Source organism: Herpailurus yagouaroundi, unplaced genomic scaffold (assembly GCF_014898765.1).
Source record: "Herpailurus yagouaroundi ecotype Mexico unplaced genomic scaffold, PumYag 186, whole genome shotgun sequence".
Taxonomy (NCBI): Eukaryota; Metazoa; Chordata; class Mammalia; order Carnivora; family Felidae; genus Herpailurus; species Herpailurus yagouaroundi.
The window spans coordinates 28,281,662-28,304,126 of NW_024412417.1; the positions used below are offsets into that span (position 1 = coordinate 28,281,662).

The 22,465-nt window shown below is 42.4% G+C and overlaps 1 protein-coding gene across 2 annotated transcripts in view; it reads right to left on the reverse strand.

Moving 5' to 3' along the window:
* SAMD12 (sterile alpha motif domain containing 12) overlaps positions 1-22,465 on the reverse strand; it is a 392,536-nt gene that overhangs the window by 368,074 nt on the left and 1,997 nt on the right. The window lies entirely within an intron of this gene.

A 22,465-nucleotide genomic window follows, 5' to 3' on the forward strand; every position in this document is an offset into this window, starting at 1 on the left:
AAGTGACTATTTGTTTAGTTATTTCAAACAGAGTCAGATCTTTATTCCCCAGCCTGGTTGCTTCCGTGTCACAGATCAGTGTTATTTCTGTCATTGTTATAAGCTTTTAGAGATCCAAGATTATCTTGGATGGAGATAGAGATAAACTGGGAATCAGAGAAGTCAGCTCTGGCAAAGCTCACAGTCTACTAAAAGAGTGACTTGAAAACGTCTACCCAGAGAGGGCAGATACAGGATGAACATTTCACTGGTCCTCTGTGAAATGGAAAACAAAACAAAACCAGATAGTCTCAGGAGTTTTCCATTGGCCAGTTTTCAGCATAAAGCCCTGTCCTCTCATACCCTGCATTTTTGGGGGTCAAATGCTGATTTTTATGAAATTAGATTAGAGGTGGTGTTTCTTTTCACCTGAGTTTTAATGTTAGTAAAAGTTATATAAACTGTGAGTGTCCCCATTAAAAAAAAAATTTTTACTTGTATATAAAAGCTAAAAGTTTGAGTACTTTTATGCTATTGACCAAAAATAAGCAAGCCATAGTTACTTGCAGATGGCATGAGAGCAAGGGAAGCTGGGAATATGAGCTGCAGAGAAAGTAATGCTAAGAGGGTTCAAAAACAGAAAAGGATTACTTCCAAGAAAACAACAGAACAGGCAAAACTCCATAGAACTTGGTATTTCTGATAGGTTTTGAAGGCCAGCTTTGCATCCAAAGATCAAGGAAGGTGTCCAAGCAAGAGGGACCAATTTTTTTTTAATGTTTTATTTATTTTTGAGACAGAGACAGAGCATGAGCAGGGGAGGGACACAGAGAGAGGGAGACACAGATCCAAAGCAGGCTGCAGGCTCCAGGCTCTGAGCTGTCAGCACAGAGTCGGGCGTGGGGCTTGAACTCAGGAACCATGAGATCATGATCTGAGCCAAAGTTGGACACTTAACCAACTGAGCCACCCAGGCACCCCAAGAGTGACCAATTTAAAAGAAGGTACAGATTAGGTAAGTTTGGAACATTTACAAGGAAAAGTAGGTCATTTGAAAAGAAATTATAGAGATGGGACAGGAAGATGATCAGGGAGCTTTTGAGTGCATGGGGTTTTGGTATTAGGATCAGAAGTCTGGGACTTTTCACTAAACAACTGGATGGTGAAGAAATGCTTTAAACACAGGGAAACAGCCAATGTTGTATTTTAGCTATATGGATGAATAAACATGTGACAATCTTCATCTGTTTGATGTGGGCACCCTTCAAGATGCAGTTCAGGTCTCGTTAAAACCTTCTCTTCATTCCAATACCTATCTGTATTCCTTAATCCTAACTCCCAAAGCATCTATCTACACTTCACACGGCAAGTCACTACTGCAAATTAGGCATCTAATAAATCGTATGGCTGTTAATTATCAACTTCATTACCTGTATCCTTTTAAAGGCCAGACACATAATAGGGGCTACATGAGGCCTGCTGGTACAAGCCAGCATATCCCACAGCCCTTATGTTCCCACTCATGAATCCTACAGTCGAACACTGGTGGGTGGGCACACATCCTGTGGACGTTTTAATCACATATATAAACATTGCCCTAAGAGACAACTAAAGAAACAAAACACAAGTAAATGGCAGAAAGCATGATTGTGTATTTAAGAAAGGATTTATATTCCCACTTAGCTTTGCAAATCAGATGATGCTTCTAAAATATTTTACCAGGTTCCTCATTGGTCTAGATCTTCTTGGCTGGTATACAAAAAACAAAAACAATTCTAAAGAACACACTCTGAAAGATTAGCAAGTCATTTTATGGTGGTGTAAATTATTTCTAAAGATGCTTCTACTCAGTTCTCAATATGATAGACATTAAAACATTGTAAACACCAACTGTCACAATCTAAACCTCTCCTTTAAGAGTAGAGAGAAGGGGGAAAAGAATCAAGTACATAGAACTCAGATCAGGGAAAGTCTATCAATCCAACCACTTGCCCCCTTGGCTGCAAACAAAAGCCATGAGGAAGATGGCAACACTCTAAGCTCATGTTCTCACATTTTAGCCGAATCTTCAAGCTCTGCCTTATGTTCCATCTTCAACCCACACACTCCTCCCATAAGGCAAGTCTTGCCCTACATAATAATCCTCTCCCCTGTTTATTACTCCCTTCTTTTTCCCTTCTCCAAAGTAAGACTATTAAAAGTACATTATTGTTCATACTTTAGGCAAACCTAAACGGGCACTATTCTAAGCACCTTACATGCTATGGTAGATCAACTGATAAACACTTACTCCTCTTCTTTCAGAGCAAAGTGTGTATGCTTAGACAAGGACTTTGGCCTTGGCCGTGTGATTTAACTTGGCCAATGGATAGAAGTGGACGAGATGTGAACAGTGGTTACGAAGTTTGATTTGGCCTCTTACACACTTGTGATAACTAGAAAAAAAAAAGCATGCCTTAGGGGCTACTGCCCCTCCAACCAGGACCCCAGAATGAGAATCACAGAGCAGAACTGACCCCAACCTAAAGTAAGGAACCAAGTCCAGCCTCTCTTGGCAGAGAGATGGAGAGAACTGGCGGGGGTAACAAGTACTAGACCTACAGGAGCCTGCAATTCATGACAGGATTTTGTTCTTTATCCTAAGGACAGTGGGGGACCTTTAGGATGCAGCTTCTAGAAGTCTTCTCCACTCCATCCAGATGCCGTCTGGGGTCCCTTTAGACCCTTCAGACCCGCAGCGTACTATTATAGAAACATGTACTACAATACAATTATCGTTTATACATTTACCACGCCACCGATACGACTGCTTCTCCCACAGGGTTACTCTATTTCATGCTGAAGTCAAAATAACGATTGAAGTCTCGTCATGTCCGTGAGAATTCAGAGGAACAGATGTTTGAATTGATGGGTCCTATCCCTTCAAATACATGACCTAAACATTTCAGATATAGAAGAGAAAGACATCCAAAGACAGGGGAGCAATCCACAACAGCTATGCCCGTCTCAGAGCAGATTCCTATTTCTTGCTCTGCAGGCAGAAGAACCCAATCAGGGGAGCAGCTGCTGAGAGAGGAGGTGGTTCCACCAGCTGATACTAAAATAAACCAGAGAATAGGAGGCATTTCATCAGCCATAAACCCTCTACTCCCATTTGCATGGCTGACTCCTGGTTGTGCAAGCCTCCGCTTAATTGTCTCAGTGAAGACATTCCTAACCACATTCTCTAAGTAGCTTCCCAGGCAAATCCCACCCCATCCCCCATCGTTGTTTTGGTTCTCTACATGGCACTTGGTACCGCCATGTAGAGATGGCTTATGTGTTTATTGCATCCAATAAAAGTTTTAAGTGGTAAGAGAAGGAGGCTTGCCTGGGCCATTCATTGTTTTAATCCCAGCACAGTGCCTGACACATGGGCAGCACTCAGTGAATACTTGTTAAATGAATGGGCTGAGGAGATGAAATGCCTTCTTTTATACACATCCTCCTCTTGGGTATTGGTTTTCCTCTGCAAGGCTGCTTCAGATGTTCCTGTTTAAGTGGGATCTTCAAAGTCCTATAAATGCATACAAAGTCTGACATACATTTGTGTGTCTGCCTTTTTCCAGGCAAAGGAACCCTAGCTATCAGAGAATCAAAGGATCCATCTCTCTTATAGACAGAATTGTGTCCTCCCTGCAATTCACTTGAAGTCTTAACCCCAATGTGACTATGTTTTGAAGACAGGATATTTAAGGAGGTAATTAAGGTTAAATAGGCCATAAGAGTGGGCCCTAATCCAATAAGACTGGTGTCCTTATAAAAAGAGGAAGAGATATCAGAGGTGTATGCACACAAAAAAGGCTACTTGAAAACTTAGGAGAAAGGTCTCAAGAGAAAGCAAACCAGCCCAACACCTTCATCTTGGGCTTCTAGCCTCCGGAAATATGGGAAATTCTCTGCTGTTTATGTCACCCAGTCTGAGATTTTGTGATGGCAGTCTCAGGAATCTAATACAATATCCCTGTAAAGGTAAGAACCACGGATAAGAAACTACCATTTATTTGAGCACCTAAGTAGGTTGTATTCCTTACTCACATCAATACAACAACAATCCTGCTGGATAATTACGATTGTTCCCATTCCACAGAATCAGGAAATGAAACCTGGACCTAAACCCAATCAATAGTTCAGTCTGTCTGCATATTAGAAACACCCTGATAACTTGTAAAATCCCTCAGACCTAGCCAACCAAAAAGAGAACCCAAGTTAATGTGTCCTCAAACAGCCCAGGCATCAGGTACTTCTAATGACTGGTTGGAATTAAGAACCAGTGAGTGAGGCAACCATAATCCCCCAACTTTGGGATTCTCTGATTGCTGGCCTCCCCAGGTCACTTGCTACTGCTTCTGACCATCACTGCAATCCTGCTCATGGTATGCTCGGTGAACCTTATTTTGTCCCAACCTACCTCCATTCACCCTGTTTCCACCACAGCCCAATATTTAATTGGGGATAGTTCCACTCTTCCCAGTCTTTATAGTTCATCTGGGATCTTACCCCAACTCCAGGGCTTGAATGCATGAACTGGTGCTAAGCCAATCAGCACATTCCATATCTCTGACCACATGACCTATGCTGTCCAATCAGACACCTCTGCACTGGTGTGGGAATTACAGGGAAGAGACTTGTTTTCTTTCCTACCAGATGTGTTCACAGGAGGAGACAGAAACTGCCACAGCAGTTCTGACCTCTCAAGACAAAAAGTCTCTGGGTGAATAGGGTCAACACGGAAGAGAAGGCAACAGAATGGAAAGGAAGTCCAGGTGAAACAACTAGAAATCTGGATTAAACTTTTCTCCAGGCCAGATCTATAGCCAGGCTTCTCAATTAGATGAGCTAATACACAGCCTCTTCCTACTTAAAGCTAGTTGGGTTTTCCAGTCCCTACAGCTTATGTCATGTCAAACCACCCTGGTCTTTTTTTTTTTTTTTTTTAATTTTTAAAAAAAATATGTTGAGAGAGAGAGAGCAAGCGAGCAGGGGAGGGCAGAGAGAGGGAGACACAGAATCCAAAGCAGGCTCCAGACTCTGAGATGTCACCACAGAGCCCAACACTGGGCCGAACTCACAAACCGTGAGATCATGACCTGACCTAAAGTCGGATGCTTAACCGACTGAGTCACCCAGGTGCGCCAAACCACACCTGGTCTTTGGTGACTACAAGGGTCTTCAGATGTCAGTAAAGTGCTGTGGCTTTCTAACCTGGTGTGTTAGGTATTTTATCGTGAATTTCATCTTGAGATTAGAAGGCTGCCCAGGAAGGGTTTTAAGCAACTTCGTGTTAAGATTTTCTTTTTAAAAATTACACTGTTTCCATACACAGCACCCTTGGGAGGCTCAGAACTGGAGTCAGAAAAACTCATTTTAGAAGCTCCCGGATTCACCTGGTGAGAAGAGATGAAGCCCTAAGTTAGGGCAAAGGTAGTGAGGAGAGAAGGAGATTGGTTTACAGATTTTTTTTTTTTTTTTTTTTTTTTAGTTTTTTAACGTTCATTTATTTTTGAGAGAGAGAGACAGAATATGAGTGGGGGAGGAGCAGATAGAGAGAGAGAGGGAGACACAGAATCTGAAACAGGCTCCAGGTTCCGAGCTGTCAGCACAGAGCCTGACGTGGGGCTAGAACTCAGGATTGGCAAGATCATGACCTAGGCCTATATCGGATGCCCAACCGTCTGAGCCACCCAGGCACCCCTGCAAATTATTTCAGTCAAGGGTTGACCAATGTTTTCTATAAAGGGCCATATAGTAAATATTTAAATCCTTCCAACTACCCCATTCTGCCACTACAGTACAAAAGCAGCAATATGTAACACATCAACTAATGAGCATAACGGTGTTCCAATAAAACTTTAAGAAAACAGGTGGTTATCTGCTAACCCCAGACTTGGTAAAATGGGTCCAACTTGGTAATTGACTGGATGTGAGGGAGGAGGGAAATGAGTCAAGGTAGCTGCTAGATTTTTTGGATCTTTATGTTCTCCGTGTTTGGTCCCAGAATCATAAATTGATTGAGTCACCGAATGTCAGAGGAGGATAGAAACTCATTAAAATTATATAGCTCAACAGCCTCGTTTTATTGGTGATAATATTGAGGGCAGCTTCCTCTGAGGTAGCAACTAGTTAGCAGGGCAAGCAGGACTAGAATTTAGCCCTGGTTTCAGTAGTGTATCTATCACACTACATTCCTCTCTTCTATGCCTCTAGATAAAGATGTCGCTCTTTTTTGAGACCACTGTGTTGCATGTAATTATTGTATATTTAACAAATATTACTAGACATCTATAATGAGTCTCTCAGTGGTCCTAGGACAGTCTGTCCCTCAGTAGACTTGGTCTTATCTTTGTTATACATATTTTCCCCAAGCCATTTTTGTGCTTTTGATTTTTTGAGATTTGACATTTTTTTAAGTGGTTGTAAAACATGCATCATGCTTCTTCACTCTAAGGATTATTCACTCTCTAATCTGAACAATGTTTTATGTTAAAAGCACAGTGAATTTATTCAAGCCAAGAACTGAAGAACTGCTTATTCAGCCTCATGACAAGAAAAGAATAAACCCCAGACATGCGTTATCTGAACAGAACCACAGTCAACTCCAACTGAAGACCAAAATATCCTACTAAAAGGCAAGCAAAACGCTTTCTGACTGCTAGGCAAAACCAAAAACCATACAAAGAAAAAAGGTTAGGAAAAAATATGCCAAATACTAGCAATACCTGTCTTTTAAGAGGTGGGTCCATGGATAATCTTTTTTTTCTTTCTACTTACTTTCCAAAGAGTATATATAAGCATGTAATCATAATTATTTTAAAAGGTTAATTTAAAAAGTTGGGAAATGTTGCTATGTTGCATTTAAAAAAATTCTTGAATTTCTAATAGTATTTTGCTCCAGGATATTAACAGACTATACTAAATTCTGTAAAAATTATTAAAACCTTTAGGTTTACAACAAAGCTATGCTTTCAGGTCTAAATAGCTGATGTAACCTTTCTAACTGGATAAATTTTCTCTTCATGCCTAGTGAATGACTGTTTAAGTATTTTCCCAAACCCTCTTCACTGTTGTCCTGTTTTCCAGTGTATCTTCCTTTTTTCTCATCCTTTGACAAACACAACATGGTTGGTGAAGTATCATAAATTCAAATTTTTCCAGACCATTATCTTTAAGCAGGTTGCCTCACATTCTCAACAGGAGAGAATTCTTAGTGCTGTGGTCTCATTCCGCTTGCTTCTTTCATGGAATCTGGACCCCACTGTCCCTCTTTGAGAATGGGAGCCCAGATTTCAAAAATGGAGGACAAGTGGCCAGGCCAATGGAGGACAGCTGGCTCTTCTAAAAATGCTAGCTCAACAGGGGCGCCTGGGTGGCGCAGTCGGTTAAGCGTCCGACTTCAGCCAGGTCACAATCTCGCGGTCCGTGGGTTCGAGCCCCGCGTCAGGCTCTGGGCTGATGGCTCAGAGCCTGGAGCCTGTTTCTGATTCTGTGTCTCCCTCTCTCTCTGCCCCTCCCCTGTTCATGCTCTGTCTCTCTCTGTACCAAAAATAAATAAAAAGTTGAAAAAAAAATAAATAAAAAATAAATAAAAAATAAAAATGCTAGCTCAACATTGTCAAGCCCTTATCCCCATTCCCACTCCAATGATGAAATACCAGTGGGTAGATACAGAGGAAAAGAGAGGAGAAAAACCTACTCAGGACAGAAAGAGGCAACTGTGGGTGGCCCTTGGGGACATCTCTCCACTCTAAGTTCAAAAAGACCTAGTCAGAAGAAGGGACCACATGGGAAAGTCTCTAGAAGCAGTCAGCAGAATGCATGCTTAAATCAAAATGCTATAACCTGAACACACAAGTACATGACAAGTTGCTAAGAGTCCAGCCAGCCCTTTCTCCCCTAACCCTTTTCAGACCAACACATGATTGGTGCCACCTCAATACTAACTCCTAATCCCAAGTATCAAGAAGCACTCTTGCCCCAAGAAGTCCCATAAACAGGACACCGCTCTTGGGGTTGAATCTGTTTTGGTTTGCATGACCACTTTTGTCACATCTGAATGTATACACATGCACTGCAGCGCTAGGGTGGGAGTTAGGAAACTTTCTCAATCCTATTACACGCTCTTATGAAGACGTGATGCACCGAGCAAAATAACATTTCACAATGATCTTCTGAGCATATACCACGTATCTTTTTTTGTAGTGAGGGAAATTTCTGGTTAAAATTATCATCCTCAGAAATGATAATTCCTATAAATTCTACATTTATATTGCTAACTTTCTAGAACTAATACAATTAAATATACCCAGACATTGAACCTTATATGGAAATTAAGAAAATGAGTAGATAAGGCCATAGACTCTAGAATCAGATTTGGGAGTTTGAATATTAGATCTTCTGAGCGATTACCCAGTCCAAGAAAAAATGATCTAAATATTCTGATGTAAGACAACCTCCTCATTCTAAAAATCATTCTGATGTAAGACAACCTCCTCATTCTAAAAATCCAGCCAATACATCTTATAATGAAAACCATGATTGACAGGCCCCATCCATACACAATTAAAAAAATTAAGGTCACTCAAATATGAGCAGAGAGTCTAATATTTACAAACACTTGAATATCTAACAAGAACAGAGACCAGAATGAAGACCAAAAAAAAAAAACAAAAAAAAAACACAAAAAACAAAAAACAAAAAACAAACCCCAAAAAACCCCACCTTGAAGGCATATGGAGAGCCAGGTAAACTTCAATCAAACAATAGAAATGTTAGCATTAATAACCTCAATGAAGTATGGCAAGATACTATATCCACAAAGATTAGATGCTATAAAAATTTCAGGCAAAACAAGCTGTTGAAAAATTAAGAATGGTAGATGCTTGAAAGATAAAATTTATCAGAAAATACAACAAAAACAGATGAGAAATAGGAAACAGACTTAAACTAAAAACTAGTCCAACAATAAGAGAAAGGAATGGATGTGAGAAATATTTCACAGGGGGAAAGGAAGACAGGATTGGGGCTTGTTTCCTTATAGGGTGTGGCAGACCCTTAATTGCTCCCAACTCTCCACTGCCAATAAAATACCAGTCCAAACTCTTTAGCAGCTAGAGCCCTTCCCAGAATGCTAAGGCCTTCCTGCTCTGGGATGATTTCCTTCCCTTTCCCCTTTGGAATCTGCCCAGCAGTCAGTTGTTTGTTGGCTCATGGTGCACCTTGAATCCCACCCCCATCTTTTTATTACACAAGATAGGGGTTTTCTATGACTCTGACTTTGACATTCACCATCAAGTCACAGGGACAGAACTGACAGAGAGGATATTTTCTGGAACTTGGGCCTCATTAAATGTTGTATCTACAGAGAATGAAATTGTTCATTAGGCTTACCATACACAATGACCAAAAAAACAAAGCAAAAACACAAACGCATTTATATTTTGTCAACTAACCAACCGCTGAGATTTGCTAAAGTGACAGGTTACACCAGCTATCGTGAGTTACTTACAGAAAGCCCAGAAGGAAATATGAACTTTCCCTGGGGTGATCTACTGGCTTTCTTAGTGGCAACAGAGTGGGCACTGAAGTCATCTGAACTTTGGTCTGAATTCTTACTCCATCATTTACCAGCTGGTGACCTTAAGGCAATTATTTAATCTCTCTGGGCCTCCATTTTTCATGTAGGAAACGAATATTAAGAACCATCGCATGGGATTGTTGTGAACAGGTAGGATATTCAAAATAAACAACCAGTATGGTCCAGACCACAACCCATCAGAAGTCATTGGCTATCAACAGCCACTATAGCTGTACCAAGGGAGACTGGCTGGAGAGCAGCCCCAGCTGCTACCATCAGTGAGTGCCTAGTAAACATTAGCTATTGTTATTCCTAGTTTCTTATTTGTGGGGTTTTTTTCTGTCTGTGGGGACTATGAAAGATTTTCACACCTAGAAAAAAGTGTTTAAATATTACTTTAATATAGCTATTTAGAAGATCTAGTTATGGCAAATCAACAAAATAATGGGAGGGGGGAAAAAAGGAATTTAGCTTCTCACTACCGGAGCCAAGGATTGGGTGCTTCCAGAGAACTACATGACCTCTGGCCTGACTCTGGCTGCCTCCATCCATAATTTCAGAGAATTCTGGATCCCTTCTAGAACAGCCCATTTGCAAAGCCCTTCAAAGTGGGCCCTGTGCCATCCCTTCAATCATGGCAGCAGTAATAGAGCCATCAAAGACTCAAGACCCCAAGTTCTTAATCTAAGCTCTGTCACTAATATGTTATGTGACCTTGGACAAGGGAACCTTCACATCCTTCTTTATGAAATGGGAACAAGAGCCCCTGTTCCAGCTGCCAATGGATCAGCTGTGGTTCAGATGAGAAACTGTATTTTGGAAAGCACGAAGTACTCTGTAAAGCCAAGGCGGTAGGATTTCAATGATGATGGCTTTGGGGTGAGCCCCAGCAAATACACGGGTGCCAAAAGCTACCAGCTATTGAGTTTCAATTAAGAAACTCTGGCCAGGCAAAGCAGGTCAGAGGGAGGCAGAGTTTCCTGGGGGCTCTACAGAGGCACTTAGCAGGCAATAGACCAAGCATCAACCAGAAAATCACTACCATTACCATTAGAATCAGGGACAATGGCATCAGCACCCTGGAAACCTAAATCTTAAAGCTTTAAAAGCAGGAAGGGGGCAGGAGATAGAAGGAAATAGGGAACATGTTCTTATCTTGGCAAAATTATGAAGTTGGCCAAGTTTATTTTCAGTACCTTTTTCGCTTTTCCTTTCTGACATTACCCCTATTAGTTTTCCTGAAACACCAAACTCAGCCTGTAGGGTCAGGGTGCCCTCATGGCACCAGCTGGCTGGCCGGCACTCACCAAGGCCTAACCTCTCTAGGAAATGACTTGCATTCTGAAAATGATACCCTCCTCCAACATCTGTGAATTCGAAATCCGAAATCCTATTCCACACCTGACCTACCTGGAGTCAATTATCACAAAATAAACTAACAAAATGTCAATGATCTATGTTATTAAAGGTCATCCTTTTGAGAGAGACTGCGCACGTGCAAGCCAGGGAGAGGGGCAGAGGGACAGAGAATTCCAAGCAGGCTCTGTGCCCAGCACAGAGCCCAATGTGGGGCTTAATCCCATGACATTGGGATCATGACCTGAACCGAAATCAAGAGTCAGTCAACCGACGAAGCCACCCAGGCTTAAAGGTCATACTTTAAGACCCTTATTTTTAAAGAAAATTCTAAGGATGATAATGTTTTAATCCAGTATTCCCAGTGTTTCCTAACTAGGAAAATGGACAGACATCTTCTGTTTTTATCAAATTCTGGCTCGACCATTACCAGTTGAGTGACCATGCACAAGTTACTCAACTCTCTGTGCCCCTTTCGTTAATTATAAATAGGGATGATAATGGTACCTCCCACATAGGATTGATGGGAAGGTTAAGGAGTTAATATATAAGCAGGACAGTGCTGGTCACACGGTATAGGTATTAGTATTTCTTGAAGATTACATATCTTAATTAATAACACTCCTTACCTGCACCACCCATCACCCACCACTCACCTCTTCCAGAAAAAACAAACAAACAAAAAAAACCTTCTACATCTAAACTCGTGATGGTCCTTGCTTTCTATCTATTTTCCCTTCCATCCTTTGGATCTTCAAAATCTCCCTATCCACTGGGATGGATGGATGGATGGACGGACACACGGACGGACACACACACACACACCCCATCTATAAACTCTCTCAAATATTTCTAGCTTAAAGAAAAAAAAAGCTTCCTTTGAACTGGTTTCCCATCTAGGTAAAGGCCTTCATCTTCCTTCCCACATTTTCTCAATGGTGAGAACAGTGCAACTCTTTAAACCTGGATCACTCTCTTGCTATCACAACTTCTCCCTTCGTTCCACTTCAATACATGTGTATCAAGGGTAGTGTCATCATCCATTTAATCTTCGAATTATTTTAATATGGATTTGCTTTTCATCAGAGTAATTTTTCTACTTGCCAAACTCATGGACTCTCCCCAGCTAATACCTTGCTGGTGGTCTTTGATCATCAGGTGATGCTGACATGCTCCATTCCAAAATGGCTCACTGCTACCACGGCTGCTTCTTCCTGCCTCCTTCCGCTTCCTCATCCTACCCCTTTAACACTGCCCTCTCCTGGCAGACACACTCTTCCCACACACAGAGATCTTCATCTCTCGCCCATCTATCCTCTTGCTGTAGACATAGAAGGAGAGCAGAAGGACATCACACGAACCCGTGGGAGAAAGGGCATTTGAGGTGGGAGAAGACCACAAAGACGGGGGGTGGGGGGGGGACCTCAAGGTGCGCCACGAGCCAGCAAACAACTGAGTGCTGGGCCCCACTGACTATCAGGGTAGACTCCGAAGGGGAAAGGGAGGGAAATCAGCCCAGAGCAGGAAGGCCTTAGCATTCTGGGAAGGGCTCTGGCTGCTAAGGAGTTTGGACTGGTATTTTATTGGCAGTGGAGAGTTGGGAGCAATTAAGGGTCTGCCACACCCTACAAGGAAACAAGCCCCAATCCTATCTTCCTTTCCCCCTGTGAAATATTTCTCACATCCATTCCTTTCTTTTCTCTTAATACTTCAGCTTGCTTGGTTTTTCAGTTTCTCCAGGTTAGGACCAAGCTTTCTGCAGCAGTTAATTCACTTTTTTTTTTTTTTTTTAATGTTTATTTTGAGAGAGCCTGCAAGCAAGTGGAAGAAAGGGGGAAAGAGAGAACACCAAGCAGGCCCCATGCTGTCAGCATAGAGTGGAACTTGGGGCTCAAACTCACAAACCACACAATCATGACCTGAGCTGAAATCAAGAGTCAGATGCTTAACTGACTGAGCCACCCAGGTGCCCCTTCACTCTTTAAAATAGAAAAAGACTTTTCCTGGGGAGTCCAGGGCAATGGGTGGGTCATTGCCATGGGCAGGGTAGCTCCTGATTGAGAGAGCAGAGCCCCCACACAGACTACCCTGCCTACATGTCCTGCCTATGTCTGAACCTTTTTTTTTTTTTTTTTTTTTTTTAACTGGGATACATTTACAACACAATTCTTGAACCTCTGGCCTGACAATAAGCCCCGGGATGGGAAGGTCCACAGCCTTAGATTCTGGTATATTGCCCAGTGCCATTCACAGTGCTGAGCCTATCACAGATACACAGATTTACACTAATTTGTGCTGGGCATGCAAGTGAACTTGCAAGGCAGCATGGGAAAGCAGCAGCAACAGCATCAACAAATGCCTGAAGACCTGGGGCTCCCTAGAAGGAAAGAAGCAATACTCTACAAAGCAAAATCAAGACAAGCACCTTATTACAGATCTGATCCAAAAACCTTAAAGAGTTTTTTCTATTGTAGAGCCCAAATAAGCAATGCTGTATTTTAATGTAAATTTTTTTTTTCTTAAATTACCAACATTTCCATGAGAGAGCTATTAAACTAGAGCCCACCTCCTGAACTGGTACAAAACCAGAAAAGGTACATAGTACAGTAAGGACTCTGGAATATGGTAAATTTGGCAACTAAGCCTGGTTCCACCACAAATGAGCTGTGTGGCCTCAGGGAGATCTCACATCTTCTCTGGACCTAAATTCCCTCAACTATTGGAAGGGGAAACCACCTATCCCACTGCATTATGAAAACTAATGTTTAGAACGGACACCAAGAACCTGGCTGAAAGTAGGCACAAAATAACATTAGTTCTCTTGTTTTCTCAACAAATAATTGTATGCCTTCATTGGGTCAGACACAGTTGTAGGCACTGGAGATGTAGCAGAAGAAAAAGTCAAATGCATGTTCTCATAAGGCTCTTAGGACTCATCCCTAGCCTCTCTAAGAACAGAATGTAAACCCCAGTTTTTTTTTTCTCCCCAGTGAAAAATACACATTATGTCCATCTACAAATTGTGCATACAGTTGTAAAGGGGTTAAGGATCTCCTCTCAGGACCTGAGATTAAGAATCCTGCCCCTATATCAGTGTCTTCTGAATTTGCTTATTGAGAATGACTCAGGGAACATGTTATAGTCAGGGCCCCACTTCTGATTTACCAAAACAACAATATACCCAAAGGAGGGGATTAGGAATGTGGGTGTCATTAAGTGTCCCAGGAGAATCTCATCATCAAGGAAAGACTTAGAGTTCAGTCTCCAGCACACCTGCTTTTCCTAGACTTACCCAACCTATTAGGAACCTATTACTTCCTATTAGCAAGTGCTTAAGATTTGTGAGTATAAAATGAAAAATATTCTAATTCTAGGCTACAGAGGTAAATGCTGTACCCCCACAAACTTCCTAGATGACTCCAACACAAAATATCAATCCCAGTTTATCCACGCAGAAGTATTTATTAAAGGACCACCATGTAAAAAAAGTGTTTTTTGGTTTTTTTTTTGTTTTTTTTTTTTTTTTGTTTTTTTACAGAAAAAAAATCAGAAAACAGAAAGAGAAAGCAAGAGCTCGGGCATCACAAGGCCCTGATACACATCTACTGATTGAGCCAAGGCCAGGAGCTGGCACTCCCCAGCTCCACTTCTTGGTGACTGGTTGAACTCTCCTATACCTGAATATACATCACTGGTCATCAAGGGGGCAATCGCAACCTCGAGACAAAAGTGCAAAGTACATCTACCGAAGTCTGGTTAACAGCATATCCACCTCCATGTAATGCACAGGTACATTCTTAACATTTTTTAAAAAGAAACCCTGAGCAAACATTTTACAACCTCACACAACAGTTAAGGCAACCATGCATCTAGGAATTCTGTAGCAATCCCAGATTCAAGTATTCTATGCCACAGTCACACAGACAGTGGAAAATCCTGGAAGCCCTAGTGTGTTACTGTCCAAATTATACCTCCAAGACGATTGTTTGCACTTGGAAACAACTCTGCCCTTGGGCCCTATATCCAGACTGCAGCTGAGTAAAATGTGCTCCTAGCAAGAGAAAGCACTGCTCCCTCTCTATAAACGAACAGCTCACTGAAGAGCCAATTCGGGATCGGAGTGGCCCAAAGCCACAAACAAGCCCCTGGCCCAGGCATCCTCACAATTTAAGTCACACTAGAAACGGCTTTTTCTTAGGCTTCACAAAACAGGTCAGGACTCCCCTTGGCAAATAAGGCCAACTCCTTTCAAGGACAAGGAAGTTTGTTCCCCACTCCAGTTAAGCTCTTCTGTGGCCTCCCACATGGTCTTCCCTTTTCTGTCCACAGGCTCTTGCCTATCGTTCTCCAAGGTAAGCCTTTCCTAATCTGGGCCGCTTTCCTTATTTGACAACAATGACTCAGTATCCAGAGCTTGATACAAGTCCCTTTATAGAAAGTAACACAAGAATTTGTTAACAGCTTTCTTTTGGATGCAAAACCAGTGGCATTTTTAGGCTATCTTCATCCTCGGGATCTGGACTAACCTGGAAACCAAGGGTGTATATTTGCCATAGCCATATGGCACACTCTTGTATAATGCGGCCCCAAGAGCCCACCTCTGGAAAGTTACTTCCCTCTAATTCCATCCAAATGCCTACATTCTACCCATTAAAATTATTATCTTATTTCTGTGAGACCCTCATTATCAGAAGATTTGTTAATAGAGAAAATCCAGGGGTGCCAGGGTGGCTCAGTTGATAGAGCTTCTGAAACTCTTAGTTTCTGCTCAGATCCCTATCTCCAGGTTCCTGGGATTGAGCCCCACATCAGGCCGTGCACTGGCAGAGTGGAGTCTGCCTGGGGCGCTCTCTCGTGCTCTTTCTCACTTATGTGCTCTGCCTCTCGCTCTTTCAAAACAAATAAAAATCAAAACTTAAAAGAAAATCCAAATTGAGGAAAATTTGGCACAGCACTATGTGTGGGGCATAGTAACTCTAAAGAACGGTTTGACAGTTTCTTGTAAAATTAAAACACATTTACTATAGGACTCAAAAACCTCACTCCTACTTATTTATACAAGAGAAACTTCTGTTCACACAAAAAACTTATAGGCAACTATTTATAGTGGTTATTCACATCTACCAAAAACTGAAAACAACCCAATGTACTTCAATTGGTGAATGGATAAATAGTGGTATGTCCACTCAGTCGACTACTACTCAGCAATAAAAAGGACTGAATGGATACATGTAACAACATGGGTGAATCTCAAGTGCATTACACTAAATCAAAGCAGCCAGACTCAAATGGCAACAGAATGTGTCATTTACAGGACATTCTGAAAAAGACCAGAGTGTGCGAGCAGAATTCAGAGCAGTGGTTGTCAGAGGCTATGGGTGAAAGGTAATTACGAAGAGGCAAAAGGAAACTTTTTGGGGTGTAGCAACTGAACTTGATTGCATGGTGGTAAGACTGAATATATTTGTCAAAACTCTAAGAGGCACAAAAGATACATTTTATGATATATAAAGGATACCTAAATTTTAAATTTAACATACTAACACAAAAAGAACACTGAAACAGTTTAAATGATACTTTATCTGAGACGGAGAAACTAAGAACTTGTATTTAACCAAATTTAGATAATTGTAAATATGTGTTCTTAGACCAAAATAATCCATTTTTTGTTATGTAACTTCTGTAAGATTTAGATCAGCAGGACAAAACCTTTCTCATTTCACATTTGACTCTTAAACAGTCTGTTTACATAGATCTTTCTCCCCCAAAATATATTAGGGCAACGATTTTTGACAAAGACTTTATAATCCTTAGATGATCCTAATATGTTTCTTTGGTGACTATCAAATCACCATCTTAGGTTGATTATTGTCCTCTTTAACAGTTATCTGGCCTAACTTAGCCAGATCTTCTCTGGGTCACAGCCATATGATAACATCCGTTGTCCAATGCCAATTTCATAGAGTGCTTGAAATTTTTCTTCTTTGGCAAGATCTGAAATTTGTCTTTGCAATCAATTTATGTATTGTATGGCTGAGTTATTATCAGACCATTAGAGAGCCCAGCCAATGAAACAGTGTGTATTAAGTGGCAAGTAAATGTTGGGTGGGGAAATATCATTAAGTGATGAGACTTAAGTGAATATACACCTGTTATGAAAACTTTTACTCTCCTCTGTTGCCTCATAACTGCAGGGAATCAGATAATCAACTAATACATTTAAAAGCAAAGATGACTCATATTTTACCAATCACATTTGGTTGGTTTTTGAGAACCTACATTCCTTCACTGAGCACCTATTATATATGACAGTATATTACAAGGCCATAAAGATGGGTTAGATGCTTTCTTAAGTGTGGCAGGAAGGAGACATCATTGCCATCATGTTGTCTAACATTTACTGTTTATTGAGCAATGACCAGAATGGGTCCTAAGAGCTTTACTGATACTAACTTAAGTTTCTCAACATACCTATGAGGTCATTACTATTAATACTCTCATTTGCTAAACAAGGAGTCTCAGAACTATTCAGTAAATTGCCCAGGTGCACACAGCAAGTCTTCGGCAGAGTTGGGGTTCACACCCCGTCTAGCTGTGGAGCTTGTACGTTTAAAGACAGCAACAGCCCTCACAGTCTGGGGCCATTCTGCCCCCAGCTCTCCAGGTTAGCTGGATCTCTGAGATTTCACACCCCATGATTAGTCTATACACATCTGTCAAATCACTGAAGACTTGGGATGTCCTGGACAGAATACCATATAAGCATAGCAACAAGGGCAGCCAAGGAGCAAAGGAACTGAACTTGGCAGCTGGCTCCTCCCAGCCTCAGTGCCCTTGGAAAAAGTCTGAAGGCAATGAGGCAGCTGCCCCTGGCACCCAACAGCTGCCACCCCTTCATGCTCTTCACTCGGGGAGGCAAGCTGTGCAAGCAGCTTCTTGCACCCACACTTTAGACAAACCAGACTAAATATAGCCAATGCTGCTCTCATGAGCCAGCTCAGAGCTGGGAGCACGGCTACATTCCACTTCAGCAAATTGGGGAGAAATCAGCTCGATTTACAAGAGAGCAGCTTTCCTCGCTTGCTCCTGTGGTTTCAAAAGGACCATACCCAAGATCCGACTGGGCTGTGGGGAGTGCTGAAGGTTTGGCCAAGCAGCTAATAGAGCCCACAGGAAAAGTAATAACCAGATAGGACTCAGGAGCGTCCTCATTCACTTTCCCTTCCATAAAGGGCTAAACAAGCACAACACCAGGACCTTGGGGGGTGGGGGTGGGGATCCATTAGGTGGAACATACTCTACATACACCCCTGTTTTATGCCTTTCCCCCCATTCCCCAGCCATCAATATCCTGGTCCAAAGCTCGCTTGATGCTACTCCTCTGGCAAGGCTATCCCATCCAGTTCAGAACTAGATGCTCCATTTGTTCTCAGACCTCCCACATCACGTTGTTTGTGCTTTTACTTATTAGCACTTCTATCATTCCACCTCATCTGCTTCTTGTCTCCCTTCAGCAAAGGGATGATGGGGGCGGGTACAGAACAGGCTAAGCTCCCTTCTTTATTGACTCCTCCCCCATTTAGTCAAGTTCCCTGCACACAGAAAATGCAAAACCTCTACAATGCCAAGGAGTTTGCAATTCCCTACCTTTCTCCTCGTTAAAGGCACAACACGTGACACTCCCTAGAGTTCAAGCACCAGCTTCAGACCCCGGGCTGCCCCTCCAGTAGGTCACCACAGTATCTACCGTGACTCAGCGTAACAGAACACGGCAACAACGTCCTACATGATCTCCCCCTATGAACACCAGCCCTCGTTTCTTCTGGCTCCGGAGTGCAGCAAGACAGGAGAAGGAAAGGGCCGGGCCAGGCCAGGCAAGAACAGGATTAAACTGACACCCTGTCTGAACTGGCTGAGAGGTCCCAAAGAAGTGACAGGAGTGGCAGGAACCAGCCTCGGCAAGCACAGTGGCAGGGTGTGAGGCCCCACTTCTCACGCTCTAGACAAGAATTTTTGTTTAAATTTTTTTTTTCAACATTTTTATTTATTTTTGGGACAGAGAGAGACAGAGCATGAACGGGGGAGGGGCAGAGAGAGAGGGAGACACAGAATCCGAAACAGGCTCCAGGCTCCGAGCCACCAGCCCAGAGCCCGACGCGGGGCTCGAACTCACGAACTGCGAGATCGTGACCTGGCTGAAGTCGGACGCTTAACCGACTGCGCCACCCAGGCGCCCCTAGACAAGAATTTTTGATGACGAGCTTCGATTCACCACTCCCAGGTCTTAAAAAAAAAAAGTGATTAATACAAGCTGCTGGTACAGTAAAGTCCAATCTTCTGGGCCAGAGGACAAAATAAATTTAGAAGGAAAAAAAGAAGGAAAAGGAAAAAAAAAAAAACCCTTGGGGATAAGTGAAATGGAAGAGAATCAGGCAGTTAGTTGAACAATAACATCACCATGCACAGGGAAGAGCTGCTTATGGAAACCGGTCTACATGCCCCTACCGCTTCTACAGTCCTACTCTGTAGGTGAACACAGAGGGGAGTTCTCCTCTGTGATCTAAGGAGCTACTGGGGCAATCAGAAGCATCCATAACCCTGCCCACTAATTTGTTGTCTTCCCTCATTCAACAAAATTCACCAAGGGTCTACCATGGCCCAGGCTGAAGACAGGCCCACCTGCAGACAGCACAAGCACCACCAAGTACAAGAGGTGGTTACAATGTTCTCAAGAAGAAAATGCACTTAGAAAAATGTCGGGGGGGTTAGAATGGAGGGCCATCTTCCTCCTTGTTCCAGGTTTCATAAGAGGGGAAATCCACGCGGACACTTCTGGTCTCTCTCCACTCTCACAGGTTCTTTTCAGAAAGGAGACAACTATAGACACACGTCTATGAAAGGGAACAAAGCATATGTGGCTCTGTTCTCTCTCGTTCCCTTTGAGTCCCACCTGCCTGCTGCAGGAGCCCACGTTCTCCTGGCTCTTCAGGCTGTTACAGGGGCAGGTACCTCCATGAGGGGTAAGTTCCCTGCTTGGGTGCAAGATCAGCAAGTCTGCTTTATCATCCAACCCATAGCCAAACAAACCAGCCCGAGGAGTCCTGTAATAAAGACATTTTTATCTCCCGTTGGGAGTCTGTGACCTGGTTCTGAATTCAAACAGGATAGCAGGATAGAGAGCCATCACTTACAACAGCTTCTCTTTGCTAGGAGTGTTTGACTATCTCCTTTGCCCTCTCCTCCAGCTGCTGTCATGTATCCTTACAATACCTTGGTCATGGGCAGGTGTTTTTTTTTGTTTGTTTTGTTTTTTGTTTTTACTCTTTTGCAGGAGAGAAACTACAGAACCTGAACCTTGAATGACTTAGAGGCCATTTGATAGCCAGTTTGTTCATTTAGGATGGGAAATTCAGATTCCTTAACACAGATGTCATTTAGAGCATATAACTTTCCATTTGAAATCTTTAGGGAGGTGAAGCGCTGAATATTGCAAGTCATTTTTCTGCCACATAAGAGAGACAAGTCTATTACATCTGGAATAGAAACACTACAATGTTTATCTACTCACTTTTTTAAATGCAGCTCTAAGGATGAAGCAAGCAGGAAAGGAAATGAGAACAAAGAGTAGGAATACCCTTCGCTTGCTTCGGGGCATTTCTACTCCATTCATGAACAATTCCTGCAGTCCTCTGAGTGCCAGGCACCAACCTTGTGCTACAGAGATGAATAAAACACTGTCCCTGATGAGTCCACTTTTTCTGTTCCCTGTATAATAACGCAATCTATTTCTGTTAAAAACATCACCTCACGGACACAATCATCTATACAGTCTGTCCATGGAGAATGGATTACTTTGTGGTTTCTGCGTGCTACCTCCTCCCTGGTGGCCCTAGTTTTTCCAGCTATTTGGGGTAATTTACTACATTTTTTTTTTTTTTCAAAAAAGACAATGGATGTAAATATAATCCCAACCTGAATGCAGACCATGCATTCTATGGCTGGAAGGTACAACTCTAAGCTGCCCAATTGCCCATAAATGCAAGGCATGGGTCGCAACCAGGCTAGGAAATAGAAACAGGATGTCGTAATGAAATTCAGAGAAGAAAACACAACCCAGGGTGGCCATAAAACATAGGACACCTCTTTATCATCTTAAACTCAAGGCTACAGGTTCAACAAAATGAATCAGCTCCCTATTTGTTCTTAACACTTTTAATACTTCTAACACTTTATATTTAACACAAGGTCAAGCTTACTTAACCAAACAGGTTACACATGATAAAATAAAACACCTTCTAATTTGCTAATTAGACTTGTGTGAATAAGTGAAAATTCAGAACACAAAACATGCCAAATAGTAAACCTTTTTTTTTTTTTTTTAAAGGATGGGAATACAAAAACATTTACTAAGGATATATGTTCTAAGTACCCTCCTATAAGGCCTCTCCTTTATTAAATCCTCTCAACTCTCCTAGGAAGTAAACAGTAGTGTGTCCTTTTTCCCAGACTCAGAAACTAAAGTTCAGATGTTAAGTAACACATATTGTATTTCCTATTCCACTTCCTCTGGCAAAATTCCTTCTCCCAATCAATGTTTCTCAATGAACTTAGGGACATGGGTTGTTACCTAGTTTGGGGTTGTGAACTTTGCATGGGATGGCCATGCACTGAGGGACATACAGCATCCCTGGCCTATGGACAAAAAATAGGAACAACAGTCCCAATATATCCCAGCCATGAGCTAGGAAGTTCAAGACTCCCTGGATGAGTACTGCTCTATCAGATTCTTTGAGTATCAGGACTAAAAACTGAGGAGAGGGGAACTTCCTTTAAGAGTCTCTCCTACCTTCAAATCTCTCAGAAAGTCCTTGATTTTATGACACCTGGGCTAAGAAAGCCCCATGCACACTTATGGAGTCAGTTACAAAAGTGGCCATGAGTTTATTTCCCATACATTCCATAACGCATTTACTGAGTACCTACTAAGGGTCTGGTACTGTGCTACTGGCTGGGAATATAAGGTCCCAAGCCCCAAGGGGTTAGTCTTATACTCCAGTGAGAGATTAAGTTTGGAGATGTTAAAATAGGTGTAACCACAGGTACTAGGGAAGCTCAGTGCAGAAGCCCGTCCCATAGACTAGGGCAAAGAGCTGGAAGGCAGGGCTGAGTCAGGTTCGCAGAGGAAGTGAAGTTTTCCCTGAGCCTTTAAAGATCAGGTGAGAGGGGTGCCTGGGTGGCGCAGTCGGTTAAGCGTCCGACTTCAGCCAGGTCACGATCTCGCGGTCCGTGAGTTCGAGCCCCGCGTCAGGCTCTGGGCTGATGGCTCGGAGCCTGGAGCCTGTTTCCGATTCTGTGTCTCCCTCTCTCTCTGCCCCTCCCCCGTTCATGCTCTGTCTCTCTCTGTCCCAAAAATAAATAAAAAAAAAAAGTTGAAAAAAAAATTTTAAAGATCAGGTGAGAGCAGCCAGGAAGAGCCCAGTCTAGGCTGAGCAAACAGCCTTTGCAAAAACTGAGCTA